This window comes from Marmota flaviventris, chromosome 1 (assembly GCF_047511675.1).
Source record: "Marmota flaviventris isolate mMarFla1 chromosome 1, mMarFla1.hap1, whole genome shotgun sequence".
Lineage (NCBI taxonomy): Eukaryota > Metazoa > Chordata > Mammalia > Rodentia > Sciuridae > Marmota > Marmota flaviventris.
This window is the reverse complement of record NC_092498.1, coordinates 91,552,953-91,576,945: the sequence shown is the minus strand read 5'-3', so window position 1 is coordinate 91,576,945 and position 23,993 is coordinate 91,552,953. Positions and strand designations below refer to the sequence as shown.

General features: G+C 32.0%; 1 protein-coding gene across 3 annotated transcripts in view; it reads right to left on the bottom strand.

Annotated features, from left to right (window-relative positions):
• Positions 1–23,993, bottom strand: part of Bbs9 (Bardet-Biedl syndrome 9) — a 507,346-nt gene that overhangs the window by 338,170 nt on the left and 145,183 nt on the right. The gene's annotated exons all lie outside the window — the stretch shown is intronic.

The window sequence follows — 23,993 nt, the reverse complement described above, 5'->3', positions numbered from 1 at the left end:
GGTTCACATTTTCAAAATTCCAAGCAGATGTCTATTCATCTCTTTAAAACTTCCACAATAATGTAAATATACTATCAAATGATTGAGATGGAGAATCATTATAGCATAAAATTCTATAGGGAAGGCAATTTCTAGGTTCAGAATTGGAATGGATAGTGCTTTCTTACAGCTGTATGAATATAAAATGGCAAAAATGAGACATTTAGTGTCTAATCTTTGATTAAACACCTTAGCAATAATTCTTTAGCACGTACCAATTAAAATAATTTCAGAAAATCATCGATGTCTATCTCATCATCTGCTTCCCTCCTGTCTAAAAGTTTACACTAATCTTGACAAATAAACCTCTAAACTGTTTTCACAATTCTCTTTGGGCAGCCTATTCCTTAATTCTACTCTTATTTTCTTTTCTCAAGACAGCAGAGGGGTGTGTGACAGCTGCATCTTCCAGAGCAATTATTCCTTGGTTCCATGTCCCTTAGGGGATGCTCCAGACCCTTTCTTGTGGTGCTTCCAACTAATGCATACACTGAAGCATACTGTCACCTAGCTACCTACTGAGAACACCAAACCAACAACATCCTGCCTACTTTTTACCATTTACAAAATGGCATTAATTCAATTGTGCATCTTCAGTCCTCACCAACCAAAACACATACACTTCAATCAGCATGTGCCACTTCATTCCAAACTGGCTTTTGACTTATTAGTCATTTAGCAACTGAGGTCATTTTGCAAATCTGCTAACAATATTTCACAACTGGTTTGTTTTAGAACTTGATTTTTGGAGAGTAGAAAGTGACAATATTGCAACAAAATACAATACCATTTGAATAGAATCAAATGGTTCTATTACAAATGGTTCTATTATTCTATGCTTCTACAGAACTTACTTGTTTGCAATCATATTTAGCAACAAACAAATCATCAAATCTACTGGAACACAGCCCAAGTTAGTAACACTTTTTTAAGTTATAGGATACTTTCAGTGTCTACCAGGTACTATAACTGAGAACTCCCTGCAACAAATACAAAAAAGAAAAAAAAAAAAGGCAAAGACAGTACTCATAAAAACAACAAATAATTTTTACAAAACATGTCATTACTAATAAAGAATATTTTAAAATTCTAGGTGGCTTATGATGATCCATGAATAGTAACAGACCAATTAAGCATATGTGCTTCTAAATGTTGTATGAGAATGGCTTTCTTAATGGTTACTAGTTACTTCTACTACTACTATTGCTACAGGTTGTAAGTCTCCTTTGGGATCAGATGATTTCAGAATATTAGCAACATTTAAAATCCAATAAACATAGAAGAAAAAAAAAACACTAATTTTGTTTCTGCATGTATACAACCAAGTGACACTTTAAAGAGAAATACGGGTTATAAGTTGAGTTGAAGATAATACTATATTGCATTACTCATGCATTGCTTATCATTCAATCAGACTGCTTTATGTTTTTGCTTTTTTAAAATTATGAGGTATAAGACAGGAGTCTTGCATTTAATAGCTTTTAAGAAAGATTACTCAGAGATACTACATGCACACAATATCCCTGCAAATATAATTACTTTGTTCAATAGATTGCTTGTAGTATTTGCCATCTCAATTACTTGCCAAAATATTTTATTTTGTGCTACTTCTGTCATATATCATACTAGAATCACAGGAATATGGATTCTGAAGGGGAATTTCAATGCTTAAAATATGAAACAAATTACTTTGGTATCTAAAAGAACCTAACTGTGAAAACAACTCCTACACACATGTGGTAATAATTTGCAAAAGTTATCTTTTATTGGATTCTAGGTAATAACAATGGCATATGCTTTTTGTACGTCTACTCTTACAAAACAAATTTTTCACAACATAACCTTTTAAGAAATCAAAATGCTTCAGATACTTTCCATCTTGCAATATCAAACTAATAATTCAAATATCTGGCTTACAGGATTTAGAACACAAACTTTTTCAGATTACTATCAAAAGAAAAACAGTTCATCATTTGTATTCCAATATAGTTTAGTGGTTGTAAAAAGACTCTCATATTTTAAATAACATTTTTTTCCTTTTTCTTGTTTTCCTTTTTCTTCATACTTTTGTCCTGACTTGACTATGAGAGACTTCAAGGATACTAGTACAAAATGAATTTGGTGTCTGGAAGGAAAAATTCTTCAGTAGTCTAATGGTCTTCACTACTTACTAACATATTGTGTCCTTTACAATAAAAATTTACCATTTTCAAAATCCTTAGCTTTGTATAATGCTTCAGAATTGATAAGATGCCTTTCTTATTAAAAAGTATACATTCATAACCTTATCATATCATAGTCAAAATGCTAAAAATCAAAGCTAGAAAAGTCTTAAAAGCAACCAGAAAAAGTATAGACTACTTTCAAAAAAGTGACAATTCAATTAAATACTTAATTTCTCAATAGTATCTATAGTAGCCAAATGACCAATGGATTGATATTTTTAAAGTGCTGTAAGAAAAAGACTGCCAATTAATCTAGAATTCTATAGCTAGCAAAAAAAAAAAAAAGTACCCTTCAAAAAGAACAGAAGATTTAAAAAAAAAACTTTGCAGATGAAGAAAAACTGAAAGATTTATTTACCAATAGATCCACACTAAAAGAAATAGTAAAAGGATAATTTTTTTAGGCAGGGGAAAAATGATCTCAGAAGCTTAAAGATTTAGGAAGAAGACTAATAAGAAAGATAAAAATGTAGATATATCCAAATGTTATTAAATGTACAAAGTTCAGTACTATTTCAGTGAACCATATTAAATCTACTGAGAACAGGAATAGTATCAAAATTATCAGTCATGGGGCTGGAGCTGGGGCTCAGAGGAAGAGTGCTCACCTAGCATGTGTGAGGCACTGGGTTCAATCCTCAGCACCACATAAAAATAAAATAAAGGTATTGTGTCCACCTTCAACTAAAAAATAAATGTTTAAAAAATTATCAATTTTTTAAATTTCAATTAACATATTTTAAAGAAGAATAAAAAAGAAGAGATATATCCAAAGTTCATTTGTCCAAAATTCTAAAGGGAAATCTGGTAACTACAGGGAAAGATTCTTAGTCTACATTCTCCCTCATATAATTAAGAAGACAAAATTAAAAATTAAGATGAAAGAGAAGCAAGTTAAATGCTTTAACAACAGAAATAGAAAATCCTGGCTTTACTTGTGCTTTGACATTGAGAAACTATTTTTTCAGTAATGCATCTGTGAACTAGATATTTTCTGTTCTCCCTGCAAACTTTCCATCTGTTTCCAATCAGATCTGGGTCAGAAGAAGCTGACCACTGTATCCAAGGATCCCTTTTCCTGTAGCTTCCAATTGAGTTTGCCCAATGAGGATCACAGCAAGAGACTGGAGAGAGGGAGGAAGGTGAAGTTCAGGTATTCATTTTCTCAGCTCTTCCTTTGCTGCCACGAAGGGATGTCTTATCCCTCAATCTAGGGCAACAGCTCCCCTCAAACAGCCCTCTCCTTTAGCTACAGCTACTGAGAAAACAATATGGAATGCTTTTCCCTGCCCCCTCAGATACAGATTATGTAATATTTACCATTGTTATCAGCATCCCGTAGTGTCTCTTAACCTGTCCACTCCTAGAGTATGAATTACCACATTTGAGTGTGCATCATGCTGCCAAGACCCTGTGTGCCAATTCATAACATGGAGGGTAGTAAAAATAGAATAGGAACACAAGGCATGGTGGCACATGCCTATAATTCCAGCAACTCTGCTGGCCAGCCTCGATCAACAATTTAGCATTGCTCTAAGCAACTTAGTGAGATCCTGTCACAAAATTAAAAAAATAAAAGTAAAGTGCCTCTGGGTTCAATCCCCAGTTCCATAAAAATAAAAAAATAAAAACAAAACATAGGGACAAATGGCTCTGATAACAAAGATAGAAATAACTAGACCTGCCAACAAACTATGATCATCTAAGTTTCTCTTATCTCATTTATAAAATTAAAAAATAATAGTGTCTACTTCAAAAATTATTTTGATGTGAATTATTTTTAATATATGTGTTTTTCAATTAACTGATACATAATAATTATCGTATTTATGGGCCACAATGTGATATTTCAATACATGTATACAGTGTGTAAAATATTTATTATCTCTTTGTGATAAAATACTCAAATTTTTCCCTAATTGAAATATACAATTAATTATTGAAAACCATAGTTACTCTAATGTACTATATATAACTTTAGAAGTTATTACTCCTACACATGGTATGAATTATTTAACACAAAGCCCTTGTCCAGTGGAAAGTAAAGGCTTAATAAATATTAAACTATTTGTTATTATTATTATTATTGATTACTAGTATTTACTTCACAAATATAGTATAAAAATGACCACAACTATACTCAATATATTTACAGAGAGTAAATTTATCCATCTCACTCAGGTTTTTATGTTAATTACTATTTAACAGATCAAGTTTCACACCTGAAAATTATGACAAAAGCCAAACTATGGCCTTTTACAAAACTTTGCTTGCCACAGACTAAAATGCAACTAGTGTACATAATTTTTTCTCTGTGTAAGTAATCATCTGTGTGTTTCAGAAGATAGCATTAGGACAATAAGCGGTTCTACTCCAATTTAGCATTACTGGGAAAAAATAGTGGCATAAATTAGCTCAATCTTATTTCATCTGGCTCAGAGCTAAAGTAAATTCTAACTGGGTCAAGTCAAAGCAAATCATTTCAGTACATCATATATAACTGCCCTGAACCCCTACCCTCCATAAAAGGATATATTAGATAGATATCAACTATACACTTGTGGTCAGAAAGGCTCAAAAATAAGAATAATTTGAAAACTAAAACAAAAAACAGATGAAAGAGAAGACAGACCATCAAAATTCAGTACCCATCCTTCAAGTTTACTGTTGTGACTGAAAGTCTTAGTATTCACGCAACTGTGAGTTTAAATACCAAATACAGCCAGCAATACTAAAACTGGGTATATGGCAGCTAGATGGATTGCATGTCCTTTAGAAAACAACTGCAGCTGCTGCCTGCAGGGTCTGCATAATAACAATATATTTGGCAGCTCTAAACAGATAACCATCTTCCAAATTTCCTCTAAGTGAAAAACAGGATCAACAACAATAAAAGACTGCTGACTGTTATTTAAACCATCAACCAAAATATTTTTCCTAGGTTGGTTGTGGTACTCACTAAATGGGTAGAAAGAGAAAAGCACAACTTGTTCCTTTATACTGCATCAAGGTACCAGTTCAGCCTGGTATCCAGGTGGACTGCAGTTTCAGTACTTGATTAGAGATCATAACTGCCATCCTGAATCAAATCCCTGTAAGAAACAATTTCCAACTCTCTCTGAGTTAAACTGTGTAAACTTGATGCAATCCAGCAAACAAAGGAAATGAAACAAATCTGCATATGTGGGACTAAATGATGTTGCTGACTAAGTAACCCATTACCTTATTTTTATCAGGAAATACCTAATTCTTTATCTAACTTTCCTATCTTGAGTCCAATCTTCTAAGAAAGATACCATTCAGAGACAACTTAATTTCTGTCAGGGACTTAATAATTATAGTTAAAGGATCTCAAAAGAAAATAATTATCAAAAGTAAACACACTGGTAAATGTTCCAAAGCTAATACTAATAATAGTCAGAACATACCGTACTAGTGCCAAGTATTCTTCTAAGTTATTCTTAACTCATCCAATCCCCATAACAACCACATGAAGCAGATATTGATATTAGATCCATTTTATAGAAATCTGGGGCTAAGGCACAGAAAATTTAAATATCTTGTCCAGTTCTCAGAGCCAACGAACAACTCAAAGCCCTGTAGGCCACAATTCTCTGTTTTAATCACTATAATATCCTCATCCAAAAAACATGGCTTTTAAAACTATTCCTCAGCCATAATATCACTGAACTGACTAAAGCACTTCTATAGCTCTAATTTCCTCTGTCTGTGAATTAATGAGTCTAGATGTACAAATAAGAGAACAGAGCATATAATTCATTTAAAATGATAAGGCTGTAATAAAATTTCTACCCAATGAAATTTCCAATGGTTCATTATGGCAAATCTATAAATGATTGAGAAAATGTCTTTGGCAGATATTTATAAGGCACATAATTATTCAAGAAGTATTCACTAAGATGATGGTATTTGTGTCTAACAGAGTTGATTCTATTCTGTGTTCAAGTTTTAAAGAGTAGCATCCTTTCACGGTTCTAATAAACAATCTTAACAGCCCAACTCAAAATTACTATCCAATGCCTGCTTTGTACTTCTTGTATTCCTAAACAGAACATAACCAACTAATGTCCAAGAGTTGGCTACACTGGTAACATGTATTATGAAATAAATCCTCTGTTGCCCATTCACTAAAAGGTGAGAAATATATTCCCAAGAAAAAGGATCTATTTCTTCTTGCTTCTCGTCTTCTTGATTCTTCTGTTGCTTCCATATTACCAAATCTGATGCCAGAATCACCTAATTACAATTGGCAAAATTCATCCACCAGTTGTAAATGCTATAATCTATATATAAACTAAGAAAAAAAACCTACCAATAAAGTCATCTACTATTAAAGACTGATCAGCCATTATAATTTCTAAAGAGAAATGCTCCCTTATATTCTTCAGTTATACAGAGACTTATTTTATTTTTCACAGAATATACCCTACATAGAATGTTCTATAGCACTATTTAAATGTCTTCCAAATAGTGATGTTCATTAAACAGATTTTTACTCTAAAAACTCAGTACAGCAAGTATGTTCACAGGAGTAAACCTCAAGAGAAAAAAAAAATCAGCCATCTAAGATACCCACTGACTTTTGAAATAATTCACAACAGGTCATCTCTTAGAATCATAAGTTTTTCATTTCTAAATGTTCTTTCACTCTGGCTTGTTTTCTAAGGCTTACATCCCAGAAAATCAGAATGTTTTCCCTTTCATGTCAACAATGACTTTTTTAAAGGTCTTTTCTATATCAGAGGCAGAAATATATTTCCACTGAAATTTTCTTTTTTACTCTGCAATTCTTGAAGATAACCAGGCACAGAAAGACCATAATTTTCCTTTGAAGAGTAAATGTAACTGGCACTTGGTCATTTTTGTATTTCTGTTGTCTATAACAAAAATACTAAACACTACTGAATTCTATTTGGTTTCCTATCTTAAGCAAACCACAACTGGAGGTGCCAAATTAACTCTGAACAAATTTGCTTCAGGGAACCTACAGGGGCCACAAGCCTTTAATCTTCAAGTAACAAGAGTGTTTATACACCTCTGTTGGAAAGAGATACAGGTCTAGGATGTCAAAGGTTAGTCAACGGAGGAGGGAAAATGGAGCAGAATCTCTCAAGATGATGGAAGAAAGTAATGAACCCTACAAGTGTTTTCACTGGCAAACTGAGAGAACTGCCAAGTTTGGGTCAGAGGTCCAAAATAGGAGTCCTGTTTTGTGCCTTTAGGTTACCACAATCTCAGTGAAGCTGGTGATCATCCACTAACTAAAAAGAATTTCCAAATTATAAATCCAAAATGAATGCATGACAAATAATGCAATTTGTAAATATAAAATAATTGTTTTTACTTAACTGGATATCAAAACATGATCAAATCTCATCTATTCACAAATTTTAACAATACATAATATTAAGATTTATAACCTGGCAGTACTAACCAATTCCAAGATACATAAACACACTATTATCACAAGTTACTAATGAACCAAAAATATCCATCATAATATTTTCTGAACTATTTTATTCAACAGTTTGGAAAAAACAGTTGCTTGTGTAGCAATTAAATCATCACAATGCAGTGTATTTCTGGATAAACCTATCTCAATTTATCTGCCTACTATAGCTGTTTTGAATTCACACAGCTTTTCTTCGATGTCAGTTTATCTAAAATAGGAGGTCACTACATTCCAATACAATCTGGAATAATTTTTTTATTCCACAAACTAAAATAATAATAGGTTGCTTTTTTTAAACTTACATTCAGGGTAGGAAAAAACTGAGAACATTTTAGATGGAGGAAAATTGGAAATGTCATTAAGGAGTGAAAGCAGAACTGAAGTTTAAAAATTCGGTATTACATAAAACTGTTTTTTAAAATTATTTCTTACTCTCACCCATTTTATTGCTTAACAAATAATTTTCAAAACTACCTACTCTATAGTCTTTTAGTGTTGATCTAAAAAATGCTCTTCAGAATTTTCCATTTCAAATTTAAAGTTAAATACCAAACTTCATATGTAAGTAACAGAATGACAAAAGGTGAAAAATATCAAAAATTTCTCTATTCTGGTTAAAAATTTTACTCTTACACATCAATGGCAATTCATAACTCTTCTGTTCTCTAACAGTGAATAAGTAAAACCAAATTCCTTTGAATTCCTGACCCTTTAAACCTGATTTTAAATCCAACCTCATTTAAGCACAAATTCCAACACTGCCTGTCTTAATAGTAGACATCTGTGAAATTTTGTAATGTCTCTGTATATCTTTTAGTTACAACTGTATTTCAAATGCTCAACATGGCAGTACTAACTAAAGAAAAAGCTCCTAACTAATAAAAGATCATACTGGTCTCATAATAACAGTAAACATTATTAAGTTACTTCCAATTAGAACAAGTTCTACTTAGGAAAGAAGAGACTATTTGAAAAAGCACTACACAAAATAAATTTATCATCAAGAAAATCATTTGCAATGAAACACAGAATATCATAGCATAACTTGCTTTTTTGATTGTATCAATTTGCATAGATAAACACTAAAAGCAACCATTTGAATTTCTATATGAATTGGTTATTATCTAGAAAATCAAATTTGGCTTCATGAATACAAATTCATTTTTAGTGTTTATCATATTTAGACTTTTTAATATACAAGCATGACTACAAGTACATAAAAGCTTCTAAATGTGATTTATTTAGTAAGAACATAACTCTAAGGTACTATATTAAATATTACTACTTACAGTTTGGGTGACCAGCAGTAAAAGGGTCAGCTACATTAGCAAAAGTTAGAGTGCAGAAGTCGTCTATTAATAATGCCCAGTGTCTTAAATCAACAAAAACCTCCAGCCAAGACCCCTTCCAACTCCCCCCTCCCATAAGCCATCCACCCCATCAACTGTGAAGGGGAAGACAGATACATACATGTATGCATACACACATACATAAGCAAGCAAATGGGTGGAATGACAATGGGAGACATAGAAGTGTGTGTGCGTGCATGTGCACACGTGTGCCAGGGTGAGGAGATTTTGCTGCTCATGATAAAAGTAAACATTCTAAAGAAAAAGATATTTAGAAGTCTTATTACTGCTAACTGACCAAAGTTAAGCAGCTTGATATAATACAGAATAAATTGCTTACTTTAGTGGCTTCAAAGAAAGTACATATTAAGATTTGCTGTACTGTTTCTGTATAGAGGTTCTAAGTCACTCGAAAATTGAGTGGCTTAGAAAAAAAAGTCTTTAAGACACCTCCACATGATGGCAATGTAACTTGTGCTCCATTGAGAAATGAAATAAGATGAAAATATTTCTAGCAGTCATATTAAAGTCACATAAAATTTTGCTCAGATCTCCTCACATAGGAAAATACTATATCTCTCAGAACCAGGTGAAGAAATAGAGGTATCGATTGAAGAATAAAAATATTATATTGAAGAAGCCAGGTGTGGTGGCTCATGCCTGTAATCCAACTGGCTCAGGAGGCTAAGGCAAGAGTATCTCAAGTTCTAGGCCAGCCTCGGTAACTTAGCAAGGCCATAACCAACCAAGCAAGACCCTGTCTCAAAATAAAAATGGACTAGGGATGTCTCTCAGTGGTAAAGGGCCCTGAATTCAATTCCCAGTACCAAAATAAATCAACAAATAAATTTGAAATGACACTGGTGAAATGAAGTACATTATTCATTAGTAACTGTAGTAATGAAAAGAATATGAATCTTTATGGCCCGGTGGCCTATAGAATAGATTTTGTTTATCAATTAAATGAGACTCAAAACTATTTAGACAAATAGAAAGCCAAAAGTAGAACAAAAGCTTAGATAACACATTACAACACATCATCTTATCTGCCCTAAAGAATAACTTGATTTGTTTGTTTCTCTTCACATTTTCTACTGGTGCATTATAGTTGAACATAATGATGGCATTTGTTGGTATATATTTGTACATGCATGATAACTCCCTGTGGGGTTTTTTTTGTTGTTGTTGTTTTTGTTTTTGGCTTTTGTTTTTGGTACTGGGGATTGAACCCAGAGGCACTTAACCACTGAGCCAAATTCCCAGCCCATTTTTATATTTTATTTAGAAACCAGGTCTCTCTGAGTTGTGTAGGACCTCACTAAATTGCTGAGGCTGGCTTTGAACTTGGAATCCTCCTGCCTCAGCCTCCCTAGCCACTGGGATTACAAGCACGTGCCACTATGTCCTGCTGATTTTATTATAAACTATGCTGTCACTTTATCTCAGATGAAACAATATTTCAATAGAAACAATGGAAATTTGCATAATAAAGTATTAAATTATTCAGTGCCTACATAGAAATACATATGTGCTCTGATTGGTGCTTATTTAGGCCTTCTCTTATGACAATTTGTGCTGATTTAGCCCTTATTTCTGTGTCTGAATCCTTTGTTTCCTTTTTGCAACACTAAAACTATGAAGTTTTTCCCCAAGCATCACAGTATTATATAATTATGATGTCAGTTTTTTGCTGTAACTCTATAGTCACTCACTTATAATTATATATTTCAAGTGACCAATGCTGAGCTATATACATAATATATATATGATAAAAATATAAAATACTTTCACACAAAAATAAATTTTAACATATTCCATTAAAAGATAATTAAATCTCCTGTTTTGAAAATGGTGTGAGAAATTTTATATATAAAAATATATGAATTCACCTGGGTACAGTGGCATACACCTGTAATACCAGCAGTTTGGGAGGCTAAGGCAGGAGGATTTCGAGTTTAAAAGCCAGCCTCAGCAAAAGCAAGGCATTAAGGAATTCAGTGAGACCCTGTCTTTAAATAAAATATAAAATAGGGCTGGGGATGTGACTCAGTGGTGAAGTACCCCTGAGTTCAATCCCTGATATTCCCCCCAAAAAATGTGTGTGTGTGTGTGTATAAATTCAATATTACTAATATAAAATAAAATAAAGCCAGAAAACATAATTCTTTTGAAATTTAATTCTGTAATCTAAAGTAATAGTTCAGGTATACTTAGTAGCATAATAAATATTAATTATGCACACAAGAAATTCAAATAGCAATCATGTCTTTTATTAAATATGAATCTAAGACTTCATGACATATTCATCTATGTCTGACAAAATAAAAGAGGTTAGTAAAATGTTTGACCTATACAAATTAATGTCCCACAAATAAATCCCCGTTATCCATAGAAGAAAAGATAGTCTTACTAGGACTAAATTAAATTCCCATGAATTTGAAATCCCTTTCTTTAGACCATAGTTTTAACCTAATCCTACAGTAACTGCTATATGATTGAAAACAATTTTTAAAGAACCAAACTAAATGCTCTTTCAAGTTTCTAGAGGCAAAGTGAGCAGGTTCTGAAACAGCATGCCCTTGACCCCTCAAGTGAGTCATTTGCTTACAGACCATGCCTTCATTAATTTCTTCATCATTTGTTCATTCAACCAATATTTGTTGAATACAAACTTACTGGTAAAGCAAAAAGAAACTAACAGTGGCCCCTATAAGAAAGTATCCATTCTATAAGCCAATTCCCTGGGAAAACTTCAGCTGGAGATGACAACTCTCCCCAGAGACTTGAGACTCAGAGTGTCCCTAAAGGATACACACCACAGGACTCCAATCCCAGCTATGGAAAAAGCTTAGATATAGCAAATATTTTGTTTCCATGCTACATGGCTTTCTACATAAACCCCACCTAACACTACTATTCAGTTGAGTTTGTCTTTAAGAAATCAAATCCTGTAGAATTCACTGGGCCTCTTTAGGATAGTGAATATTACTATGGTTTTCTGTTGGTTAATGATATGTGAATATCACTTGGATGGTTCAAAAGATTTAAGAAGGAGATCTGGCAAAACTCAACGCACAGCATTAAATCCTCTTAATATATCAAAAGGTAAATTAAGACTTCTATACACAGCTGGATTTCCTGAATACAAACATGACATAATCTTAGAAGATTTTTTTCTAAATTAATACAAATTTTTATGAAATAAATAAAAACTGAAAGAAATCATGTAATTGGGGGGAAATAACATAAGAAAGGTGGTAACACTCTCCCTAAAAGCAACTTATAACTATTGCTTGATTGCTCTAAAGTATATTAGCATTGAAAAGTAGGCAAAAGAAACCTGGACAACAATTATTCTGATTTTAACAAAACTTACTTTTCATAAGAGATCAGTTTTTTGAGACTAAGTAATTAAGGAATAAAAGAGGAAAAGAAAGTTAAAATGAATAACTGATCCAAAATTATAATGATTGTGGCTTTGCAAGAAGTAAAATCAAGAAATCAATAAATGGAATGGTATTAAACTAAAAAGCTTCTTCACAGCAAAGAAACAGTCAAGAACGTGAAGAGAAAGCCTACAGAATAGGAGAAAATCTTTTCCATATGTACCTCAGAGCATTAATCTCTAGGATATACACAGAACTCAAAAATCTTAACACCAAAAAACAAATAATCCAATCAATAAGTGAGCTAAGGAACAGAACAGACACTTCACAGAAGAAGATATACATTGGATCAACAACAAATATATGCAAAAATGTTCATCATCTCTAGCAATTAGAGAAATGCAAATCAAAACTACACTGAGATTTCATCTCATCCTGCTCAGAATGGCAATTATCAAGAATACCAGCAACAATAAACGTTGGTGAGGATGTGGAGAAAGAGGTTCACTTATACACTGCTGGTAGGTACAAATTGGTACAACCACTATGGAAAACAGTATGGAGATTCCTCAGTAAACTTGGAATGGATCTACCATTTGACCCAGGTAACCTACTCCTTGGTCTATACCCAAAGGACGTCAAAACAGCATACTGCAGGGACACAGCCACATCAATGTTTATACCAGCACAATTCACAATAGCTAATGCCCTTCAATAGATGAATGAATAAAGAAAATTTGGTATATATATACCCAATGGAATATTACTCAGCATTGAAAAATAACAAACCCATGGCATTTGCAGGCAAATGGATGGAGTCGGAGAATAAGTGAATTAAGCCAAAGCCAAAAAACAAATGCCAAATGTTTTCTCTGATAAGTGGATGCTGATCCATAATGGGGGTGGAAGGGAACATAGGAGGAATGGAGAAACTTTGGATAGGGCAAAGGGAAGGAAGTAGAAGGAAGGGATTATGTGGGTAGGAAAGATGGTGGAATGAAATGGACATCATTGCCCTAAGTACATGTGTGAAAATACACATGGTGTAACTCTACTTTGTGTACAACCATAGATATGAAAACTGTGCCCTATTTGTGCAATATGAATTGAATTGCACTCTGCTGTCATATATAACAAATTAAAATAAATAAAGTTTAAAATTTTTGCATAGAAAACAGTAATATACATTTCCATTTCTAGCAAAAATATATAATATGGAAAAAGAAATAAAACAAGTGCATAATTTTAATGGATCACCTATAGCTGTATTCCTTACTTACAACTTAAGTAAATTCAATAATAAAGAAATTCTAATGTTCAATTCTAACTCAGAAAAAAATTTCTAGACCACTCAAAGAGAAATACGTAACTCTGACTCTTCTAATTTTTTTCCATAAAACTGTGTAATAAGTTCTAAATTTTGCCTTTTTTATATGGTGATTCTTAGTGTGTGCAGTAGTTGCAGTGGTGTCAGTTACACTAAAGAACAACAGATGGGTTGGAGGGGAGAACAAAGCCTTTCCTACCATCTGGAAGCTTGCAGAAATTGAAAAAACAGTGAGATAACTTTTTAAATTACATCCCTCATTACTCTTAATATGACTATGTTTTAATTTTTCATATATTTCTCTTAAACTTAAGTACTCTGGATAGTCCAGTGGCTTGCTCTCCCACACATGAGCCCCATCAACTTTCACATGGTATGGGCACAGTTGAAGCTTCAAAAAGTGGAGTATTTTTTTCTAACTATAGTCCTTAACAGATAAATTTGCTTGCTTTATTGTTTACAAGTTTTTATAAAAAGGAAATTCAATTTTTTTATTTTCCTGAAAGTTCAAATTATTGCAAAATGCATTCCTAAATATAAATTGCATATTGTCCAAATCAGAATAATTTTCCCTCCTAGAAATTTTAAAATATTCAATAACTTGTACTTATTCATTGAAAACACAAAAGTAACAAGATAGGATAAGATGAAAGAAGTTTGATGTTGGAAATAAATACAAATAAAAGATAAAAGGTAGCATTCTAAAATGCTGTGTCCAAAAGCAAAAGGCATTATTTTTCATTATATTTTAACTAATGAATTACTAGAAATTTCTCATTTGCAAACCATAACTTTGACCTTAAATAAAAATGAAAGAGGGAATAGTGTTCTTCTTGTTAAAAATACTTAACAATTATCTTTCAATGTTCATTTATTCCAAATTATGTTTAAACCTAACACATTTAAACTGTTACAGATTTAAATAAAAGAGGCGTGGCAGCATCATTAGTTGTCCAAAGACTTGAGTTAATTTTTAGAATACCTGAGAATTTCTAAAAGATATTTTGAAAATGCATTCAGACCTCCCATTCTTCAGTCCTGCCCTCCAAAAATAGTATATTTTGTTTTAGGCTCTTGCTCTTTGATTTCTCAGATGTTTACCTCCACAACTTTAAATAAGATACCTGCCAGATAGAATATTGGGTAGCATTAATCTGAATGAGAAGTAATTGTGTTAGAGGCAGGGAAATGTGTAAGAGATTTTTAGTAGAAATGAAAAGAGCTGGGACTTCTAGCAGCGTGGTGGACTAAATACTCTGAAGGCCCTAGCATATTCTTCTTCTCTCTAGTATAACACTAACCCATGTATGATAGGATTATTTGTTTACATGTTTACTTATGACCGAAACATATTATTTGACTTCTCTAAGCTCCATGTTTCCTCATCTATAAGATCCAGATGGTACTAACTGGAATTATAATAACTATTCCTGAAATAATTAAATTTGTCAGTATGTGAAAAGCAGTCAGGATATGTGAAAAGCAGTCAGGATATGGCCTGACACATACTGAGCAATATATATTAACTATTATCATCATATGAACTCCAAGAATAGTGTTAGGGTAAAATAATACATTTCTACTTAACCAATAAATATATGTTCATAAAACATTTTTATAACATTTACTACATAGTAGATATCTACAAATATTAAAGTATGCTCACTCTAAAACATTTTAACATCATAGATAGTTTTTCAATGAAATACAGAGGACACAAAAATAACAAATCTTTCTTTCTATACAAAGCAAAGGTAGAAAGCCAAGGTTTACCAACATTAGAACATAAATTCTAATCAGAACATAGTCCATTATGTTACATTAATCTAAATTAAATGAATTAATCTTCAATAATGAATTAATCTTCAATAATGACATGTTGTCATCTGCCACTGAAAAACACTTTAATTTTGAATTTGTACAGTTTTCCTCCATGGTTTTAAATATTATACACTCACAACAAATTACCTGGATATCTGCCACTTTTTGTACATCAATAAAGCATGTAAAAATTTAATTTTACACATATTTTAATAGTAAATTGCATTTTAGTAAACCAAAGTGAATTTTCTCTATGTAAAGGGAGGAAAACAAAGATGGGCATAGTGGTGCATACTGTAATCCCAGCAATTCAGAAAGCTGAGGAAGGAGGATCATAAATTCAAGGGCAGCCTCAGCAACTTAGTGAGCCCCTAAAGAACCTGCCAAAACCCTGTCTCAAAAAAAAAAAAAAAAGAAAGAAAGAAACAGGGATGTATCTCAATGGTAAAGTGCTCCTGGGTTTAATCCCTACTACCAGAATGAATTGAATAAATAAATAGACAGATGCAGGAAAACCACTGAACATAGTTCTCCACTTTAGAATACATGGGAGCCATCCTATTTACAGATTCTATGGATCATAGAGGTCAGAGTTTAAAGCCTTATTTTACCAGTGAGATTTCATTTACTTACACAAGTTTCAAGCTAAAGTTACAAAGAGGCCTTAAGTGATATGACTGACAGTGTATTTTATTTTTTAACACTATTTTTGGTAATTTTAATTAATGTTCTATTTCTTTCTATTTTTAAAATTTTTTTATTAGTTTTAATTAGTTACACATGACAGTACAATGATCTTGACATATCATACATTTGAATCAGATGGGATATGATTTCTCATTTTTCTGAGTGTACAGGTTGCAGAATTACATTGGTCATGCAATCACGTATATACCCACAGCAATAATAATGTCTATTTTATTCTGCTGTCCTTCCATTCCCTTCCCCTCCCCTCCCCTCCCATCACTTCTCTCTACCCAATCTAATGTGACCCACTTCTTTTTTTCCCCCTCACATCGTCATATATGTATTCTGTATAACGAATGTTCTATTTCTTTAATATAAAAATGCATCACTGTTTTCCCACATATTTTTTTCATAAGTGGTAGAGAATTAATGAAGGTTTCTAAACTATTAAACCTGCTATGGTAAACACTTAAAAACTTTTGAATAACTTACCAATGTGTAGTTTTGTTTTGTTTTGTTTTTTGGTTGTTTTGTTGACAGAATCTCTCTACGTTGCTCAAGCTGGGGACCTTCCTGTCACAGCATCCCAAGTAGCAGGGATTCTAGGTGTGTGCTACCACATTTCCACATCTGGCTCCAATGTAACTCTTTATTTAAATTCTAATGATGCAATGTTAACAGTGCATAGCAGGCAATAAATAATACTATATTTCCCACATTTCCTTTCAGATGATTCTAATTTTAAGTCATCCAAAATTAGCCTATACAGTAACAGATATACATTACACTCTACAATATTATTTACATACTTTTTGATTTTGTCAACAACTCAGATTCTGAAGTATAGGCCACACACTAGATAACAGAATAAAGAAACTAAGCCTATCCAGAGTTCAAAGTTCTTTTGCAAAGACATTAGCAATATGTAAACCTAAGTTTACCAATCATTTTTTTCCTTTTTATATTCTTTGGTAAGCAACTAAGAAAATGTAACTTTTTCCTCTTCAAAAAAATAAGAGATACATAGAAAAAAAAGGTGAACTCAGTTTATCTTTGAAATCAGTGAGTCAAATTCCAGTTATCAGAAGGAATCAACATTTGAAGTAAGGAGAGAAGCTGTAAAATTGCATGTAGTTCCCAAAAAACGATAAAAGCAAAGCCACCAACCTGATAAAAATGATCTCCAGGACCAAAGGGCTTAGTGAAAGTCAAGATCTTTGTAGCTAGTGAAAAGCAAAACACTTTTCCTGCTGGCCACTACTCTATTAAACAACTAACTGACTCTACTCTGTTACGGGTTACTGAATCAGCAATCTAAAACATAAAAGCACTTTTGATACTAGCATAGATTATTTTCTTTGAAACTGAGAGTTTCGATTTTAAGAAACATTTACAGCCTCAATGACAGTATAACTGAAGAAGTTTTTCCTGTGGAAATGCATAGTAATAAGTACAGTTCTATCACTAAACAATTTAGAAAACAAAATCATAAACACAACTAGCATTCTAAGTGCAACTCCTTATATTTCGCTATTCAGTGTTTCTAAAATCTTTGACAGGAAAATTAAACAGATTTACTACGGAATGTAACAAAATTGAACAATCTGGAACTGTAATTACTGTTATACACCTATGAGAATAAAGATGTTGTATTTTACATTACTGCATAAAAATAAAATGATAATAAAAACACGAGTTCAAGTAGAAGATTTCTAACCTTCATAAGAAGAATTTTCTGAGAATTACAACCCCAATTGACAAATAACAAAGATGGGACCTTCAGTTTATCTATATAATTTATATAATTACCACAAATCTTTTCAACCTAAATAAAAGTATTAAAGTAGCCATACTACAGCTTATGAAAAGTAACACACCAAATGATAGGCCATATGTCAATGTTGGCTTAGACACATGACTGTAGAGACAATACAAACACAATTCTTGTGCTTCTCCAGTTTAATCAATCAATATAAAATTTGGAGGTCATTTCATTAAGGACCTTTGATCTCACACAATGGAAATAGATGCATGAAAGTAATTATGAGCTTCAAAAATAATATAACCCCCCCAAAAAAATTCTTCAATGGGACTGACAGAAACAATTTGTCCAAATCACAGATACTAAGGTACCAACAAGAGGCAGAAAAAATATCCTAAATATCACATAATTCTGTTCTTCCATTCCCCACAACTCTTGTGTTAAGAAAATTATATCATTAGCAGGCCCACCAGGCCCTAATAAACCCATATCTGGTAGAGGCCCATAAAAGACGGCGGTTTTCTTGCCCCAGTACTTGTGATCCAAAACCAAAATTATATACTCTTATGCTGCTTAAGCCACAGGGTTCTTAAAAAGGGATTGATCATTACTAATACAAAAATAAGATTTTTTTAACCTCCCAAATAGATCAAAAAGGCAAAACAAAAAGAGACAAGAAAATTAACAAACAAGCAAATAGTGGGGGAAGGAGCAGGATTTCTTAGGAAAAACATAATGGTGGACAATGAAATTCAGTGAGCTTAAACAGATTAAAATGAGCTAAATTAAACTTCATTTAATTAGCATGTCAAAAGCACCAGTTACAACCAAAAACACAATTTCTAGAAAATCACTAAAAGAATACAAACACAACATTAAGATTGGCAAGAGCAAAATCAAGAAAATAATCATGTTAATGTCAAAACCCACTATGTCGAGTTTCATGGAACAGTAAATTCCTTCTTTTTTTTTTTTTTTTTTTGGATTTTTTTTTTTTATTGGTTGTTCAAAACATTACAAAGCTCTTGACATATCATATTTCATACATTTGATTCAGGTGGGTTTTGAACTCCCAATTTTACCCCAAATACAGATTGCAGAGAATTTGGCCATAAGGAACACTATGCAAAAAAACCAAACATGAACTGGTCAGGGAGGGTAGTGGATATTCAATAACTAAAGATAACAGTATTTGTTGTGAAAAAAACAAGAATTCAGCAACCATTGGAGAAATTTATCCTTCTAAAAATGTTGACATTCTATTTTTTAATTAAAAAAAAATATCACTTCATTTCTAGCTTGAAGAGAAATTAGTTTTGGAAAATAACAGGTAAATTAAACAGATTTACCATGGAGAGAAATTCAGTATTATTCCAGTCTAATTCCTTATTAGATTTTTCTCTGCAATTTAAGAATATGATCCTAAGATTCTTCTGAAATATATAAAATAATATAGCAACAGCCTTCAGAGCAATCCCTCCAATAGTTAACTAAAACAGTCATGCAGGAACAGAGAACACACACAAAGGCACAAAAATCACTGAAAAGAGAAAGGAAAGGGTTAACGGCAGGAAGAAAGAGAGAAAAACAACTCTACAAGTTATAAATCCAAAACTTAAAAGGAAGTTAGACTAAGTACCATGTAAATGAAGCCAAAAATCCAACTTTAGCTCATACCAGACTCCAGCTTCATTTCACCTCAACAAAGGTAGAAAGTTGTTTCATTCTTCCTCCCTAATCTCAACCTTGGCCTAATCTGGTTCAGAAACACAGGTTCTATACACACCAGAAAACTGCAGACATCTGTTACTAACCTACATAGTTGAAGCAACCTATTTTATCCTAACTCACTTAAACTTCTCACCTCTACAGCTGTTTAAGAAAAAAGTCACTTTAAATTTTAAAATGGTCTCCTAATAAATGTGATTTTTAAACAAGTAATATCCTTCCCTCTGTGTCTCAGTTTTGTTCATATTTTTAAAAAGGGCTTTCAATTAAAACATCTTTCTAGGAGATAAGTTCTTTCTAGGATGAGAAAATACCCCCTGATGTATAAACACAAATCACAATGACTGTTAAATATTTACCAAGCTATGTTCAGCTTTATGATTTTCAGTATGACATGCAAAGATGGAAAACAGTGCATGATCTAGTTGGAGAGTTAGGAAAATTAAACTGCAGTCACCAACATAATTATGAATATGATAGAAATTCAGAGGAGACCTGGCAGAGAGGGAAGACTTACTTATGTGAATTGAGCTAGGACTCTAAGAAGAAATTTGAAAAGCCAGGGAAGAAATGGAAAAACAATCTAGTCAAGAATACTACATCAATGAAAGCTAAAGAATAAAATGAGAAATACCAAAGTTAAAATAAGTGACTATTAAAAAAAAGAATAAGTTACTATTGTGGGCATAGCCTGCAAAGAAAAACACCAAAGTACCACACCAAATTGTTTATACTATAAAATGAGCTGCAGTAAGATTTTAAAGTACTGTGGCTATAGGCTGCCAGCTAAAGTTTGGAAAGATTCTCATCACTTTGAAATTTTACTCAAATAGACTTCCACTTTTAGGAATATTTGATATCACTAGAGAAGATAATGTAACCAATAAAAGATGATCATCATTATATGCCATTTGGGAAACAGACCACAGCAGAGGTAAGATGCTCAGCAAGACTTACTTAGTTACTTCATGCAATAAGAAGAATCAGTAATAGCTAAGAATTTAAAGAGCATTATCACATTAAGGCTCTCCTGATTCTGTAACCCATATATTGATTTCATATTTCTATAATCTAACCCACAAAACAATAATTAAAATAAAAGAATTCTATCTAACCAAGAACAAAGTTTAACTGTAAAAGAACAAGGAAACACAGACAGATTTAGAATTAGCATATAATAAACAAGGTAGAAAGGACTAGGGCTGCCAAGTTGGTGGGAGTAAAAGGAAATAAAGCATCTTAGTTTCTGAGTAAAATGCTGTTATTAAGTATAATTGCACCAACTTGATCCAAATCCAATATTTCTTATTCATTGAAAAAAAATTAAAATAGCAGCAATTTCCTTTATAAATAAACACTTCCAGCCAAGAAAGCTTCCACCAAAAAGGTTTAATCCCAAAGGTAATAAAAAGCAGGAGGGAAGTTATTTCAGTTCTTATAATTTCAAATAACTTCTAAATATAAATATGTTATAGCTAAGTAATAATTACTTCTAAAATTCTAATAAAGTTACCATAAAATTCTTTCAAAAATAGTCTAATCTTATCCTTTTAAAGTATATTAAAAATAATGAACATAACTTTCCTGTGTTCTTATGTGAATACACAATCAGTGTAACTCCACATCATACACAACCACAAAAATTGGAAGTTATACTCCATGTATATATGTCAAAATACATTCACTCTCATGTATAACTGAAAAGAACAAATTTTATAAATAAATAAATATAACCAAAAAAATAATAAAGTATATTTTAAAAAGATAGATCTTGGGCTGGGGTTGTGGCTCGGTGGTAGAGTTCACCTCGCGTGCAGGAGGCACTGGGTTCAATCCTTAGCATCACATAAAAATAAAATAAAGATATTGTGTCCACCTAAAAAACTAAAAAAATTAACTAAATACATATATATATAGATAGATAGATAGATAGATAAAAGATATATCTTCAATTGAATAATTAGAATTTATTATTCCTTATTAATGTTATATTATGTTAATATTTATTATATATTAACAATTAACATATAATATGTTAACTGTGTCAATTCCCTCACAAATACTGGTGCCTATAATACAATATGACATGCTAAAGTTGAATATAAACACCATAATGCACACTATATGGAAATTTAATTTCTTATGATAACTTAGTATTATTGTACTCTTTATTTGTAAATTGCAAGTGGATCAGAAACTAAAAATTTACAATATATATCTGCTGATAAGCCATATCTGTACACTTTCTTAAGTAAGGCGAAAGGTGGCTCTTGAAAGTCCTATATGTAAAATAAGTATTTATTTCAATAAAGTGTTTCTTTCCATCACTCTTCCCATGCCCAAAATATACGCTAAAACCACATTGACTTTTAAGTATTTAAAGATATTGGCTCCTAAAGAGCATGGAGATTATAAGCCAAGATGGGCCACAGACCCACCAGTGTGGATCTGTCTTCTTGCACCTGAGCTGTCATTTGTGGGGCCAAAGAGAACAGTTCTTGGATGAATATATGGACTGCTGTAAGAATTACTCTCCCAGAAGAGAAATACCTGATTTTGCCCTGCTGGCAAGATGTTTTTCCTGTTCTAAATCCTTCTAAGTAAATCTAATACAAAATGTCTGTTGAGTCTGTTTGGTTGGACTTAAAAAGACCATCTGGTGGACATTGTAAAAGCCAATTTCAAATTTTTAAATTATTCTTCAGATACAGAAAAACTATTATTCCTGTTAAGTACACAGCAATTATAACTTCATGATAGTCCTTACTCATAAAACATAAGGAAGTAATCTCTTTTTAAAATATTCAGTATTTCAAAACACTGTTATTTTCCAATATGTAGGCTTTAGGATGAGCATAAATACAAATACGAATACCGCCTCACTGAATTTCAACAATAATATTACACACCCAACCCTACATACCATTTTTTAAATGTGGCACAAAATATTCTAAATGAGTAGAAGTGAGCACGTCAGGAATCTAAAAAAAATTTAGACAAGGTTTTGTCTTGTCACAAGATCATAAGATCCTTGTCAGGATCTTGCCTTTTATACTAATGACCTTGAAAAATTACGCACTAAAAAACAAGATCTCTCTCCTATCTGATAAATTTTGGAACTTTGATGTTAAGATAGATTTTGTTTTTCATTTTAAATGCAAAACAGTATACTATGATTCTTAAAATCTAAACTGCTTAAGCACATGACATTAGCAGTGATGGATCACTTAACATAATAAAAATAAGTTCAAACCCCATGAACACTGGCAGTAAATGATCTCTAAATGATACCCATCCAATACTATAAAAAGAAATCCTTGTTTATTTTAAATAAAACAAATTTTACTGAGTATACATATTGTAGAATCACACTGGTCAAACAGTCATATATATACATAAAATAATAATGTCTGTTTAATTCTACCATCTTTCTTATCCCCACATCCCCTGCCTTCCCCTCCTTTCACTTCCCTCTACCTAATCTAAGGTAATGCTATTCTTTTTTTTGCATTACAATTCCTTATTTTTCAATATATGACAATAGTGGAATGCATTACACTCATTATTACCCATATACAGCACAATTTTTCGTAACTCTGTATATAAAGTATGTTCACGCCAAATTATGCCATTATACATGTACTCTTTTTGTTTGCATTACAAGTCTTAATACACATATATACCACAATTTTTCATGTCTCTGTTTGTATACCACAATTTTTGTATCTCTGTTTGTATATAAAGTATGTTGACACCCAATTCAAGTCTTCATACATGTAATATGTATACTCAGAAAAATGAAAAATTATATCCCTTCTATGTATGATATATCAAAGTATATAAGTGCATTCTACTGTCATGTATAACTTATTTAAACAAATAAAAAATTTAAAAAATAGAAAATAAATTTTAAAGAAAATAATCTATCAGGCAAATCACTTTCTTGGTATCTCAATAGCTTTCACCTTTAATTTATAAGGGACATCTTTTTAGAAATTCTAAAGAAAATAATGGTGCAAATTAAGGCTTTTTCATATTCTTTTTCAATAAAAGTTAAATTTTAAATATTTTGATTACTGACATCCACACTAAAATGTCACTTGTCATTTTTTAGTAAAATCATCAGCCATTATTTTATAAAATTTCCATGGAATTTCTTAACATTTAATAAAATCATGTTAAATTAAACCACTTAC